The sequence below is a fragment of the Macaca thibetana genome, chromosome 11, assembly GCF_024542745.1.
Source record: "Macaca thibetana thibetana isolate TM-01 chromosome 11, ASM2454274v1, whole genome shotgun sequence".
Taxonomy (NCBI): Eukaryota; Metazoa; Chordata; class Mammalia; order Primates; family Cercopithecidae; genus Macaca; species Macaca thibetana.
The window spans coordinates 24,449,802-24,463,557 of record NC_065588.1 but is presented as its reverse complement, the minus strand read 5'-3'; the positions used below and the strand labels follow the sequence as shown (position 1 = coordinate 24,463,557).

Genomic DNA, 13,756 nt, shown 5'->3' with positions numbered 1-13,756 from the left:
ACTATTATTATACCCACTTTTTCAGCTGAGGAGCTAGAGACAGAGAGAAATTGAATAACTTGCCATGGTTCAATAGCTAGTAAGAGGCAGAGCGGGATTCACATTCAGGCAGAGTAATCTCAGGGCTCAAGCACACATTTTTCTAGGTTGATTTATAAGCAACATGCAGTGCTTCATGTATGAGAAGAATGCACTGGGGCCATGATTGAGCAGGAAATGGGATCCACTTGTTTTTATTGTAGTAATGGTCATGTATCTTCCTCTCTCAGGCCATAGTGTGACCAATGGCAAACTTTTTTTGAGAGAGCCAGTCAAAACTGCATGGAATATTCTATGGCCACAGAAGAGAAAGGAATGTGCTGGTCGATATGAGGAGCTGACCTAAGACCTTGCTTTCACTATAACCACAGTAAACAAGCGAGCTAATGAACCATAGATGTTTAGTGTGTCATCAGCGTCTTTCAATTTTGTCATCCTGGGTAGCTACCATCAAGAAGGACGGAGTGCCCTCTATGAATATGTATTTAGTACTAGATATAGCAATTTATTCTTTTGAAGAGCACTTTATCATTTTGGTTTTGATAAATGTATAAACAATAATCAGTAGTTAGGGGTTTCAGGCGAAAATGGATGCCATTATTAGTGATTTAACAAGTTTTCCCGTGAATTCCATGTGTATCACTGAGTCTGGATCCTGCGACCCAGAGATGCATATATCCAATTTTAAAGCAAGAGGCTTTAAAAGCCTCTTGCGCTATGAACCACTAGGATCTCAGAACTACAGTAGTTACTAATTTCCAGACTTTCAATATGTAAAATGAAGTACTCACACAAAAAACCTCGAGGCTGCATAGGTCAGTACATTTGCTTAAACTAATAATAAGATTAGCTTTTTCAGTTCTAGCTCTCCTTTTCCTATTTGCCTTGCTAACAAGGCCTTACTCCTGTTCAGTTACCTAGTGCCATGATCCCTCTACTTTTTGGACTTTTTATTATAATTTGAGCTGATTTTCCTAGTTCATGTAAAGAATTTCCATGAGAATAATAAAACATAAGGACTATTCAATAAATAAGAATGATGAAAACACAAAATTTCACCCAAACTGGGCAAAAGTGCATCTCACAGCACAGAATTCCGTAACATTTTGAAATTTGGTCTTTACAGATATTTTTCTCTGCCTGAAACATGTGTGCTGGTTCTATTTATATAAGGGAATAGTGACATCCTGTGTGTAGCTAGACTAATTGCCTCTGTAATTAACCTATTTGAGAAGGAAGTTACACAGAAATAAAATATCACTGAGTACTGAAAGAGGCAATTTTGTTTTAAAGCAAACTTCTAACTAACTTTACCAAAGGCTGTGGATAAAACAAAAAGATTCTTCCTTTATTTTATTCAGCTTCTCCCTTCCCTCCTTCCCTGCCATCCTTTTTCTTTTCTTCCTTTTCCTGTCTTTATATAGTTCCACTAATCTTCTTCATTTTCTGCCTATGACCTTTATTCCCCATATTATAAGCTAAAAATCTAGTTGTTGTGAGTGAAGATTCTATTTTTAAACCCAGAATTAGGGAATGATGTAAGTGTGGTAAAAAGAGACAGCACTTTTGTTTGCAAGGCTATTCAAATGTCTTTGCAGGTCAAGAGTAGGTAGGATATGTGTAGAATCATTTGGATGTCTTAGAAGCTGATGACAAAAAATCTTCACCTTCTTCTTTATCCCTTGATAAAATATGTATTAATTAAATTTAGAAGAGAGCACAAGAGCATGAAAAGCAGGGTTTCTCTTGACTTCTTAAAACCAGAAATTATTGGAATGCAGTATGTTGCAATAGAAAGAGTACAGTTTTTGGAGTCTGAATTATTCAGATCTCATCCGAAAATAATGGCTAAAGGGGAGCAAGAAGAACAGTTTCTTCCTCCATGCCCATTTTCTTTAGTGCCCCTTGTAATAATTTCAAAAGATAATATGTGGCCAAGACATCTGAGAGAACAGTGGGAGAAAGCAAGAGCAAGACGCATGTAGAGAAATTAGTCAAAATTACCCTGCGGTGCGTGTCCTAACGCACCCACCAGACAACAGCAAGACCAGAGCATCAGGGCCCTCACCCAGCCTTAACCTCATGAGTAATCCTCTGCCTCATAATCAAAATGATATTTTGAATCAGATCGCTTAATACTTTTTTTATGGGACAAAATGATACAGTTTTCAACTCAGGTAACTAAGTTTGTATTTTGCACATTATACTGACTGAAAAAGCTCTATTTAAAGTTGTCCCTACTACCAAGAAGAATTTCTTGAAATATATGAGAATTTGAAATATATGACTTGAAATATATGAGAATTTTAAGCCAAAGCAAACGTAGTCACTACATTATATACTGATTAGCATGGAATAGTTGGAGTAGAAATGTTTCTGGGATTCAAAGCATGGTGGACTTGGATTCCTCAATTTCCAGGATATACTTTTGATGCCTCAGTTTCTTTATCTGTGAAGTGGGGATAGATATATACTTCCTTTCTAAGGTAATCATGAGACTTTAGTGAAGAAGCATGTATGCAATCCTATCCAGAATGCCTATAAATAAATGCTTAAGAAATAGTAGCACATATTATTTTAGATAATATTTGATAAAGCAAAATGATTTAGTTAGCAAATAGTTGATCGTAAAGGTAATTAACTATCTGGTTGAACTGTTCTTCAAGTGGATTTGATTAATGACCTAGGCTCACCATTTATTGCTTTGTGATCTTTACCGTAGTAACCTTCTACTTTTACTGATAATTTTTATTGGCAATAACTAAATTTCCATTCTTGGAAGATAGTGAAAGGATAATTTTTTGACAGTTAATTATTATTTCTTGGGAAAGATACAAAACAAAGAGGAGAAAGGAACACTTCAGAGAATTTTCCTGTGCATCACCTTTGTGGTTAATACTATAATCACTGATGATTATTGGATTGCAAAGAAGGCTTCTTATTGGTAAAAGGAAATCCTCAATTTTATATAAAAATAGTCTTTCGATCCTGGCTATGTTTTGGCAATTGTGCTAATTAAATGTAGTATCTATAATTATTGAGGTGTCCCATATTTTTACACAAACCTCCCATCTGTTTCATTGGTGCTTTTCAATAAGATAGAAACTCAGAAAACCATCCTCTAGAGAATCAGATTCAGTTGCTTCTTATTATCACAAAATAGCTCACTCATCCATTCAACAAATATTTATTGGATGCCCATTACATGCCACACACTGTGCCAGTCTTGAAAATATGGTAATGAACAAAGTAGACAAGGCACGAGTTTTGTAGGTAGACAGAGGAGGTAGGTAACCCAAAACGAGGGATTATAATAAAGTATGTAAGTCTTAAAATATAGAAAATTTGGTGTTTTGGCTAAACTGAGGCATACAATAGTCTTTTTATTTTTTTTGAGATGGAGTCTCGCTCTGTCTCCCAGGCTGGAGTGCAGTCGCATGATCTAGGCTCACTGCAACCTCTGCCTCCCGGGTTCAAGCGATTCGCCTGTCATCCTCCAGAGTAGCTGGGATTACAGGCACATGCCACCATGCCCAGCTAAGATTTTGTATTTTAGTAGAAACAGGGTTTCACCATGTTGCCCAGGCTGGTCGTGAATTCCTGAACTCAGGCAATCCACCTGCCTCAGCCTCCCAAAGTGCTAGGATTACAGGTGTGAGCCACTGAGCCTGGCCGAGGCATACAATTTCAGTTGTGGTTGGTGGGGTAGGAGTAGTCTTATCTCCTTTTAATTTCTGTAGCATTTTCCCTGTGCTTCCATTAGAACCTCCTGCTTTGCATTCTAGTTCCTTGTGATGATGGCATCTTCTCTAGACTGCAGGATTCTGAGGAGGCAGGCAGGATACACGCGTGATTCTCCTTCGCGTCTTCACACGGAACCTACACTCATGCACTGCATATAGTAGGCACTAAATAAATGCTGTTGAAGGCATGCAGCAAGGAAGAAGTCCTAAAGGCTTGTTTCTCTTGTCTTAAAAAATTTTCTTAAATATTTCACCTCGAAGTTTCTCCTCCTTCATGTTAATGGTAGTACAAGAAGATAACCCAATGAAAGTCATGATTTCTCCCCACCACGCCCCACTTACCTATTAGTCTCTCAAAATTTAATCCACACCAAATTTCTCTGGAAGAAGTTAATTATGAATTGTAAGACATTCAAAGTTTGCTCTGCAGAAGTCTGACTTTATTTGCCATATGCAAATAAGAATGAAAGACGCATCTATTATTTATGGTACACATTGGGGTGTCATGATCAGCCTTTTTTTCTCTGCCACTGGATCTGTCAAAAGGGTAAATGTTTGGGATGGTCAGTGTCTAGTTTTAAAACGTCAGAACTCTTCATTAGTTAATAGAAAGATACAACATGTAACCGATGGTTTAGTATTCATTTGCCATTGCTTAAGTCCAAGTATTCGGAAACCCTACAAAATAAAATTAAATTCAGAGATTTTTTTAAAAATGGGAAAGTAATCAGCTTTTACACAAAAAAACAATTTGTTAATGAAGAAAATTGAGTATTGAGAAAAGATCTGGGTGAAAAGAATGAAGTCCTTTCATATTCTTCTGGTAGTAAGTGAGGTGCGCTGAGATTGAGAGGCCTGGGCATGGCGTTGCCTGCGAGCTGGGGTGTAATTTAGTGAGCTGACAGGAGGAGTGAAGTATCTCCTCAATATCTGTGTTTGGCAGAAGAGATGAATGCATACATCAGGAAACAATGTTTAAGTGTTTTATTTCCTTATTTCAGCCTGTCAAACTGTCAGTGTAGTTAATGGCCACCAAGAGAGAAAGAGAGAGAGAGGAAGGAGGAGGTACAGAGAGAAACAAAGGTGCTATGGAATCTGAAAAGAAAGAAACCAGAAAAGCATTTGCATGTTTCTGTGGCATAATGGTCAGTCAGACAAAAAATAACTCACTATATTCATCTCTTTACTAAAGCCAGATGTGCTGGTTCCCTACCTACCATCCCCGCACCTCTCTCTTTCCTTCCTTTACGTCCCTAATCATTGCTTCACTTAACTTTGATCTCTGTGTTTCCGTTCACTGGAGTCTAGATTGATTATCAGTACTTAAGGGATTATTTTATGCTATATTGGTAGTATCAAATTTTGCTCAGTTTTTCAAGTTTGCTGTCTTGTTTGTATTCTGTAGAAAATCTGATATTATGCTGTTTAATAAAAATGTCCACTTTTATGTGAAATATCTCCCCTTTTTTATCCTCTTGAGCATTTTTAAATCCACAAAGAATAAATCGGGCTGGATTTTGACCAATTGCATCTTTCTGTTTTTTTTTTTTCTGAAAAAACGCTCAAAGTGAAATGCCTAAATCAGACATTTTCTTCTTAGGAATACCAAACTATTCTAAATTTCTAGAAAAATCTTAGCACAGCCAGGGATTTCTATTTCATAATAGGGAAGTATTTATATCGGATCTTTTTGTGTCTGGAAATAAGTAATTTTTCCCCAGAAATAGAAAAGCCTCTTATTCACCTCTGTGTCAAACCTTGAATTTAAAATCTTTGAATTCATACCGGTGATGAATACTTCTCCTAATGAACAGTTTCGCTTGCCTTTAAACAGAAAACATTTAATTGGGAAAAATAAACAATTTGTTTTTAAAATATCGATGTAAAAATCTCATAAAATGATCTAAGGAAAAGTATTGTGGGGTGTTAAACACAGTGGGCCCTGAATCTGGCCTATCGTCAAATCACCTTAAAGACATTTTAAAATGACCTTGGGTGCCCCCTTCCAGATTGCTAGGATGTGTATCTGCAGGGAGGGGGCCCAGCATCTGTGTGTGAAAGATGCACCCCTCACCACACCCGCTAACTCCTGAGCCCCAGATGATACGGGTGATGAGCTGGCTGGGAACCACACTATCCTGATATTGCAGAAAGCATTGCTGCCACTGCTGCAGGGAGCTCTATGAATCTGGCTGATTTCTAACATTTTCATTTACACATTTGGGGCCAGTCACAAGCTTTCAGGGGACAAAGTTTGTCATCTCTATACAATTTCTATGACCTTTTCCACCCCTAAAATCTTGTGACTTCATTACATTAATGAGGTTTTAAAATTTTATTTTATTTTATTTTATTTTTTTTATTTTTATTTTTTTGAGATGGAGTCTTGCTCTGTAGCCCGGGCTGGAGTGCAGTGGCCGGATCTCAGCTCACTGCAAGCTCCGCCTCCCGGGTTTACGCCATTCTCCTGCCTCAGCCTCCCGAGTAGCTGGGACTACAGGCGCCCGCCACCTCGCCCGGCTAGTTTTTTGTATTTTTAGTAGAGACGGGGTTTCACGGTGTTAGCCAGGATGGTCTCGATCTCCTGACCTCGTGATCCGCCCGTCTCGGCCTCCCAAAGTGCTGGGATTACAGGCTTGAGCCACCGCGCCCGGCCTAAAATTTTAAACTTAGTTAAAATACACATACATTGTTTTATATTAGTTTTTTTTTTTTTTTTTTTTTTTTTTTAAGTTACTAGAAGGAAACAAAAAAATGCCAAAAAGTCAAAGAATCTCCCCTCTCGTCCCCAGTTTGATTTAAGTATCCTTGATTGGGCCTCTTATTTCATGATACCAATCACACAAATTTAATCATTAAAATAAAAATGCGCTGCTCTGCCCTTTAGATTATCCGCTGCTAAACTGAACGCTTCTCTACCCATCCAAACTTGCTTGTTACACAAATGATACGACTAGGCATCCTCTTGTGTTAGAGACCAATGGTCACCTTTCCTATCATTTATCTTTGATATCTTAGGTGGATTTTGCCCCCTAAAATATTGTTCATCTGTCAGCTTCTCTTTGCCTCCATCACCGTGTATCCTGGGCCAGTCCAGGAAAGCCTGGATTCTGAAATATCCTCCCAATTGAGAGTCCTTCCAAGGAGTTGCTCTGCTCCAGTAAATGCTCTGTACTTGACAAAGATTTTAAACCTGCACATCTGATCATAGGTCTTCTCTAATGGAAAACTATCAATGGCTTTTCCTTGTGCTGAGGACCAAAATCTACGGCTTGGCCTGCAAGGCCCCATATGATCTCCCTAATCCTTCTCCCCTACCTTCTGCGGAGCAGACCCACTGGCCTCCTTCAGTTTCTCACACATGGTACACTCCCTTCCCCACTTAGGGCTTCTGAGGGTTTTGTTTTGTTTTTGTTTGTTTGTTTTCTGCTAGGAGATTGTTCCCCTCTAGTTCCTTTTCAGATCAGCTGAGTTGACATTCCCTCAGGAGAACATTTTCTGATATTCCAGACATGATTGGGTCCCCCTGGTGTATGCTCTCATAGAATACCTTGCATTTTCCTCCAGAGCATTTTTTCACAGTCTATAATTTCATATCAATAGAAATGGTTAGTTTTAACCTAATCTATAAGACTATAAACTTGGTAAGGGTAGGGATCTTGATTAATTTGTTCACCACTGATTTCCTCATTATTCAGTGTAATACATAGTAGTACATAGTAAGTTCTTCAAGTGTTTGTTGAGTGAAAGAATAATGAGGCAACTGCTCCCTTACGCAGGAAGACCCCCATCCCCAACACATACTCTTCCCAGCCTTTTAGTCTATGCAAAACATTATCATTTTTCTATAGCAAGGAATGGCGACACCCCAGTCTGCCCCCACGTTGCATTCTCCTTCCCAGAAACATCTGAACTCCTGGTTTCAAAGTTTTCTGTACTCCTCTGAAGTTAAAGAGGAGCGTGAGAGCAGTTGCTCTAGGTCCGTTGCTTCACTCTTGAAAAAAGTGGTGCATGGTTCTACGGAGGAAATATGGGTAGAGTAGAAACCCTTCCATAGTTACAGGAAATGAAGCCTCCAGGTTCTGGACTCCCCCATTTGTTCGAGTAAAGGGTTGCTTCACAGAGGGTAGATACATCTCAGATCTGACTTGGTGAATCAGAGTGTCACATTCCTGCCTTGACACAACACATTGACACAGGGTCCTGACAATAAGGGCAGTTTATAGAGCCAGATAGGATTTGACATACGGAGTTAGTTACAGCAGGGTATTTATTACTGTCTGCATCTTAAGTGTGTCATATTCTCCATACAATGTAACGACCTGGGAAACTGGAGCCCCTGCCATGCACCTCATGCATTAGAGGGCTCTCTTCTGGCTGTGTCCCCGTCCCCTGGGTGCGTGAGAAATTCATGAGAACCCATTGTAGCCATGCTCCAGGTATCTCATACCTCATAATTCTTTGTCCAAAGACCTTGTACCTGCCATACTTGTCAGTGAGGTGCATGCACGCTTCTTCCATAGTCTGTCTTTCAGAGGTCATGCTCTGCCACTGGAGTGTCAAATTCTAGGCTCAAGCATGGCCAAGGGGCAGCTGTTTGAGAAGGACTGGTCACAGAGAGGGAAGGCACCCATTTGTTCTCTTGTCCTGGGTCTGCAAATGTTAGGGAGATACTTGATGAGAGCTTTAAGGAGAAGGTATGTAATAAGAAGAGAACAGAAAATGATCTGAGGAACATAACATCAAGGCCTGGACAAGTTAATATTTGACTAGATAAACAAACCAATCAGTGCCTGAGTAAAATAACTTCTGAAAAGAGAAGTCAACTAGAAAAACCAGAATTAGGAAAGTAGAGTTTTGATTTTTACGGTATGGCTGTCACCTCTAGCCACAGCCAGCCCTGAATGTTGGGACATTTGTTCTGGAGAGGAAGGTCACAGGAATGATCATGACATGAACCTACTGGAACCCGTTGTTGTGACTCCACTGAAGCCCCGTATGTTATTCAGCTTTTTTTTTGAGAGAGAGCCATTTGAGGATTGCTTTGTATTTGTTTCTCATTTTGTAATCAATATATAATCTATTCCCAACATTTTCAGTAGTCAAGTAGAGAGAACTTGTTATTTCCATTACTGGGTGGAAAAATTAGCACTCTCCCATGTAGCCAGTCAGTAGCATAGTTAGAATTCACTATTGTGAAATCACCAGTTAGAACTCACTATTGTGAAAACACCTGCCCATTCATTGTTATCCTAAGCTCATAAAATCTCATACTGCTCAACGTCTCCAAATCTGATACTATTGGACAACACCAAGAAGGATCACAGTGTGGGACTTCTTTGCTTTCAAGATACTTAAACCATTTCCTTCAATAGGCAGCTCTCTTCCTCTGAGCCAGCAGCTTTCTCTTTTACAGTCCCTTTAGAATCTTTCATAAAGTTGAAAGAGCTGTAATTTTAAGGTAACTATTATATTCAAGACATTAATGACCTGGATCACTGAAAATAACCATGGTAACAGGTGAGAAATCAAAGATAGTTAATTTAATTGCCACTGAAAGAAAATAAGTGCAAATAATCTATAATTCTTCATTTCCAATATGTACATGTTATTTTCGTACTGCATTAATTACCCAATAGTTAGACAGAAATTATCTAGTTGTTGCTCTGTGACTCTCCATTGTATTCATGTAATGGTTTTCCCTCCAATAACTAATCATTATAATTTCTTACCTCAGCAACTTAGGCTGCCATGAAGTGGGTAACATGTTCATTCCGTTGACATTAGCAATTTTTAATAACAATAAAAATGATACTTTAAGTATAGAGAAAAGGAATTAAGCCGTTCTTTCAACCTAGGTACCTAAAGGCCACTCCAATTCACTGCCTCTCTACAAACTGCTAATGATCTGGCATTGCTTCTTAGAAAGATTTCAGAACTCCTTTCAAATTCTTACCTCTTTTACTAGGAGTCACTGGAATATTCCCCTATATAACTACAAGGCATGTTTAGAATCACTGATAGAGATATTCGATAATTTACATGTCTATTCTGGGTCAAATCTTTTGCTAGGCTGGAAATACAATGGTCTCCAGGACAGAGATGGGGGTACAGATGATAAAGCACAGAATCGTGACTAGTGAGCAAATTTATATAGTTTTTTTTTTTAATTTTAATTTAATCCAGATACTCTACAAGACAGTAGATAGATAGTATGTACATTTCCAGACTGCATGGAAAAATCTTGTAGTATAACAATATAAAGGATAATCCGTTGTATAATTTGAGGTAATATTTACCACTTATTGAGTTCTTTCTTTTCTTTTCTTCTTTTCTTTCTTTTTTTTTTGGACAGAGCCTTGCACTGTTGCCCAGGCTGGAGTGCAGTGGTGCAAACTTGGCTCACTGCAACCTCCACCTCCTGGGCTCAAGGCAGTTCTCATGCCTCAGCCTCTCAAGTAGCTGGGATTACAGGCCATATGTGCACCATCACACCTGGTTAATTTTTGTATTTTTAGTAGAGACGGGATTTCGTCATGTTGTCTGGGCTAGTCTTGAACTCTTGGCCTCAAGTGTTCCACCTGCCTTGGCCTCCCAAAAAGCTAGGATTACAGGCATGAACCACTGCACCGAGCCTTATTTAGTGTTTTCTATGTCCTAGATATGGTCATTTAATGCTTACACACATACACACACTGCCTCCATAGTGAATTCCCTTATCTCCGTTTTTCACATAAAAAAGCTAAGGTTAAAAGCTGACCAGGCCAGGTGCAGTTGCTCACGTCTGTAGTCCCAGCACTAAGGGAGGCCAAGACAGGAGGCTTGCTTGAGCCTGGGAGTTTGAGACCAGTCTGGCCAACATAGGTATAACCCATCTCTGTAAAAAATACAAAAATTAGCTGGGCATGGTGGCATGTGACTATAGGCCCAGCTACTCAGAAGGCTGAGGTGGGAGGATTGTTTGAGCCTGGGAGGTTGAGGTTGCAGTGAGCTGTAATCATGTCATTGCACTCCATCCTGGGTGACAGAGTAATACCCTGTCTCAAAAAAAAAAAAAAAAAGTGCTGACCGAAGTCACCGGAGCAAGTAAGTAAGAGGGAGCAGATCTCCGTGGTGGCTGGGTCCTACACCCTACTAAGTTCTGAGGTTTCTACAGAAGGAACAAACAAGAACCTTCTCAGTGTTGGCACTTTCAATAGTCAGTGCTCAATGAATAGGATATTAAATTTTCCTTGATTCTGTTGCCTGTTTTAATTACAGACTACAACAAAACTATTTCAGAAAGAATCTGTTCCATCTTTTAGATTGGTTTCTCAATATCCTTTGGCAATTTTGTCTCAAAAACTGCCCCAGAAATAAGAAAATGAATGCATGAGCAAAGGTAGATAGAAACATGCTAAAATGGAAACATAGAAAGAAAAGGTGTCAGCAAAGATGTGGAGAAATTGGAACTCGTATGCACTGTGGGTGGGAATGTAAAATGATATAGCTGCTATCTAAAACAGTACAGTAGTTCCTCAAAGAGTTAAACATATTATTTACCATACAATCCAGCAATCCCCCTTTTGTGTATATATCTCCAAAAGAATTGAAAGCAGGGTTTCAAAGAGATATTTGTACATTTATGTTAATGAAAGCATAATTTACAATAGCTAAAAGTAGAGGCAACCAAAGTGTCCATTGGTGGATAAATGGATAAACAAAAGGTGTTATGTAGATACAACAGAATATTACTCAGCTTTAAAAAGGAAGGAAATTCTGATACATGCTACAATATGAATAAGCCTTGAGGACATGATGCGAAGTCAGATAAGCCAGTCACAAAAGGACAAATACTGTCTTTGTGAGTATTCCACTTATGTGGGGTACCTAAAGTAGTCAAAATCATAGAGACAGACAGAATGGTCGTTGCCAGGGGGTGGAGGGAGGAGAAAAAAACGGACTTATTGTCAAATGACTGTAGACCTTAAGTTTTGAAGGATGAAAAAGTTCTGGAGATTGTTTGCACGGCAGTATGAATGTATTTAATGTGACTAAACAGTACACTTAAAAATGGTTAAGGTGGTACTTTTTGTGTTCTGCATATTTTACCACATGAACAGTTTTTTAAAGGAAGTACAGACAGAGGGGAACTGGGGAGAGGGGATGAGTTAAATGAATTGTTTAGCAAAGACATCTCTCAGATATGAATGGTGCTGAGGAGGCAGCTCTGTCAAAAGCCAAAGAGCGAGATATCTCCAGACAGAGGGATCCACAAATCTAAATCCCTCAGTTGAGAAAGAGCTGGGTATGTTTAAATGAAAAGGAAGCTGTGTTAGTCCATTCTCACACTGCCAATAAAGGCATACCTGAGACTGGGTAATTTATAAAGGAAAGAGGTTTAATGGACTCACAGTTGCACATGGCTGGAGAGGCCTCACAATCATGGTGGAAGGCGAAGAAAGAGCAAAGGCATGTTTTACATGGCAGCAGGCAAGAGAGCGTGTGTAGGGGAAATGCCCTTTATAAAACCATCAGATCTCATGAGACTTACTCTCACAAGAACAGCATGAGAAAACCCACCCCCATGATTCAGTTACTTCCTGCTGGGTCCCTCCCATGACACATGGTGATTATGGGAGCTAAAATTCAAGATGAGATTTGAGGGGGACACAGCCAAAGCATATCAGAAGTGAACAGAGCAGGCTGGGTGTGGTGTCTCACACCTGCAATCCCAGCACTTTGGGAGGCCAAGACGGGCAGAGTCACCTGAGGTCAAGAGTTCCAGACCAGCCTGGCCAACATGGTGAAACCCTGCCTCTACCCAAAGTACAAAAATTAGCCAGGCATGGTGGCATGTGCCTGTGATCCCAGTTATTCGGGAGGCTGAGGCAGGAGAATCACATGAACTTGGGAGGTGGGGGTTACAGTGAGCCAAGATCACGCCACTGCTCTCCAGCCTGGGCAACAGAGTGAGCTTCCATCTCAATAAATAAATAAATAAATAGGAGTCAATAGAGCAGTAACATAGTGGCATGTGATGAGCTTGGAGCAAGGTAGGCAGGGTGTGGTTATAGAAGGACCAGTAGACATAGAAGAATTTGGGACTGCATTATCATGACATTTTGGCTTTATTTCCAAGGACTCTGTGTCTTAGGAGATCACAAACTTTAGAGTATCCATTTTATTTCAAAACTGGTAATTGGCACACTTCTTAATGCCATGATTTAAGTATCTCTGATTGCACAAAGACTCATTTTAAAAATATTCAGAAGTGGCGTGTTAACTTGGTGAATTTCTGTTTTTTTGTTTTGTTTTGTTTTTGTTTTTTAATTAGCTGTATTATCTCTGAAGCAATTACAACCTGAAAAAAATTCCCTTTGAATCTGTCTATCTTGGCAAAATAGCAGTGAACCACTGTTTAACACACTGCATTCATTTTATACTTGAAAGTACTTCAAAGCATCTCTGGAAGTTTTCTGGGGCCAGGTCGGTTCATCAATTCTTACTACAGTGATTTCAGAGACTCTAGAGGCCCTAGTTTAAGTAATTAGTATTGCTAACTTTGCTAAAAACTGTCTGGCACTGCACTTAGCAGTTTCAGTTCACAACAGATAGTTTAATACTGTAGGCACATCCTACAATTGTTAATGTACAGAATTTAAAAGTTTATCAAAGTGGCCGTTGTCATCATTTAGATACATTTTCTTAAGTATGTTTTTAAAAAGCAAAAGTTGCTTAAATTCAAACATGTATTTTTGTCGTTAAATCCCCTTACACACTTATTTCCTATGATGAAAATGTCATTATTTAAAGAATTGATAACTCTAATTTGAAGAAATCTATTGTGTATTATTGTGATTATAGTTAATGAGAATTTTTTTTTGCTTGAAAATTGCTTAGAGAGTAGATTTTAAGTGTTCTCATCACAAGAAAATAAGCATGTGAGGTAATGCACATATTAATTCGCTTGATTTAGCTGTTCCAGAATGTGT

The 13,756-nt window shown here is 39.0% G+C and overlaps 1 protein-coding gene across 17 annotated transcripts in view; it reads left to right on the top strand.

Moving 5' to 3' along the window:
* The window catches only part of SOX5 (SRY-box transcription factor 5), a 1,034,891-nt gene that overhangs the window by 200,085 nt on the left and 821,050 nt on the right, over positions 1–13,756 (top strand). The gene's annotated exons all lie outside the window — the stretch shown is intronic.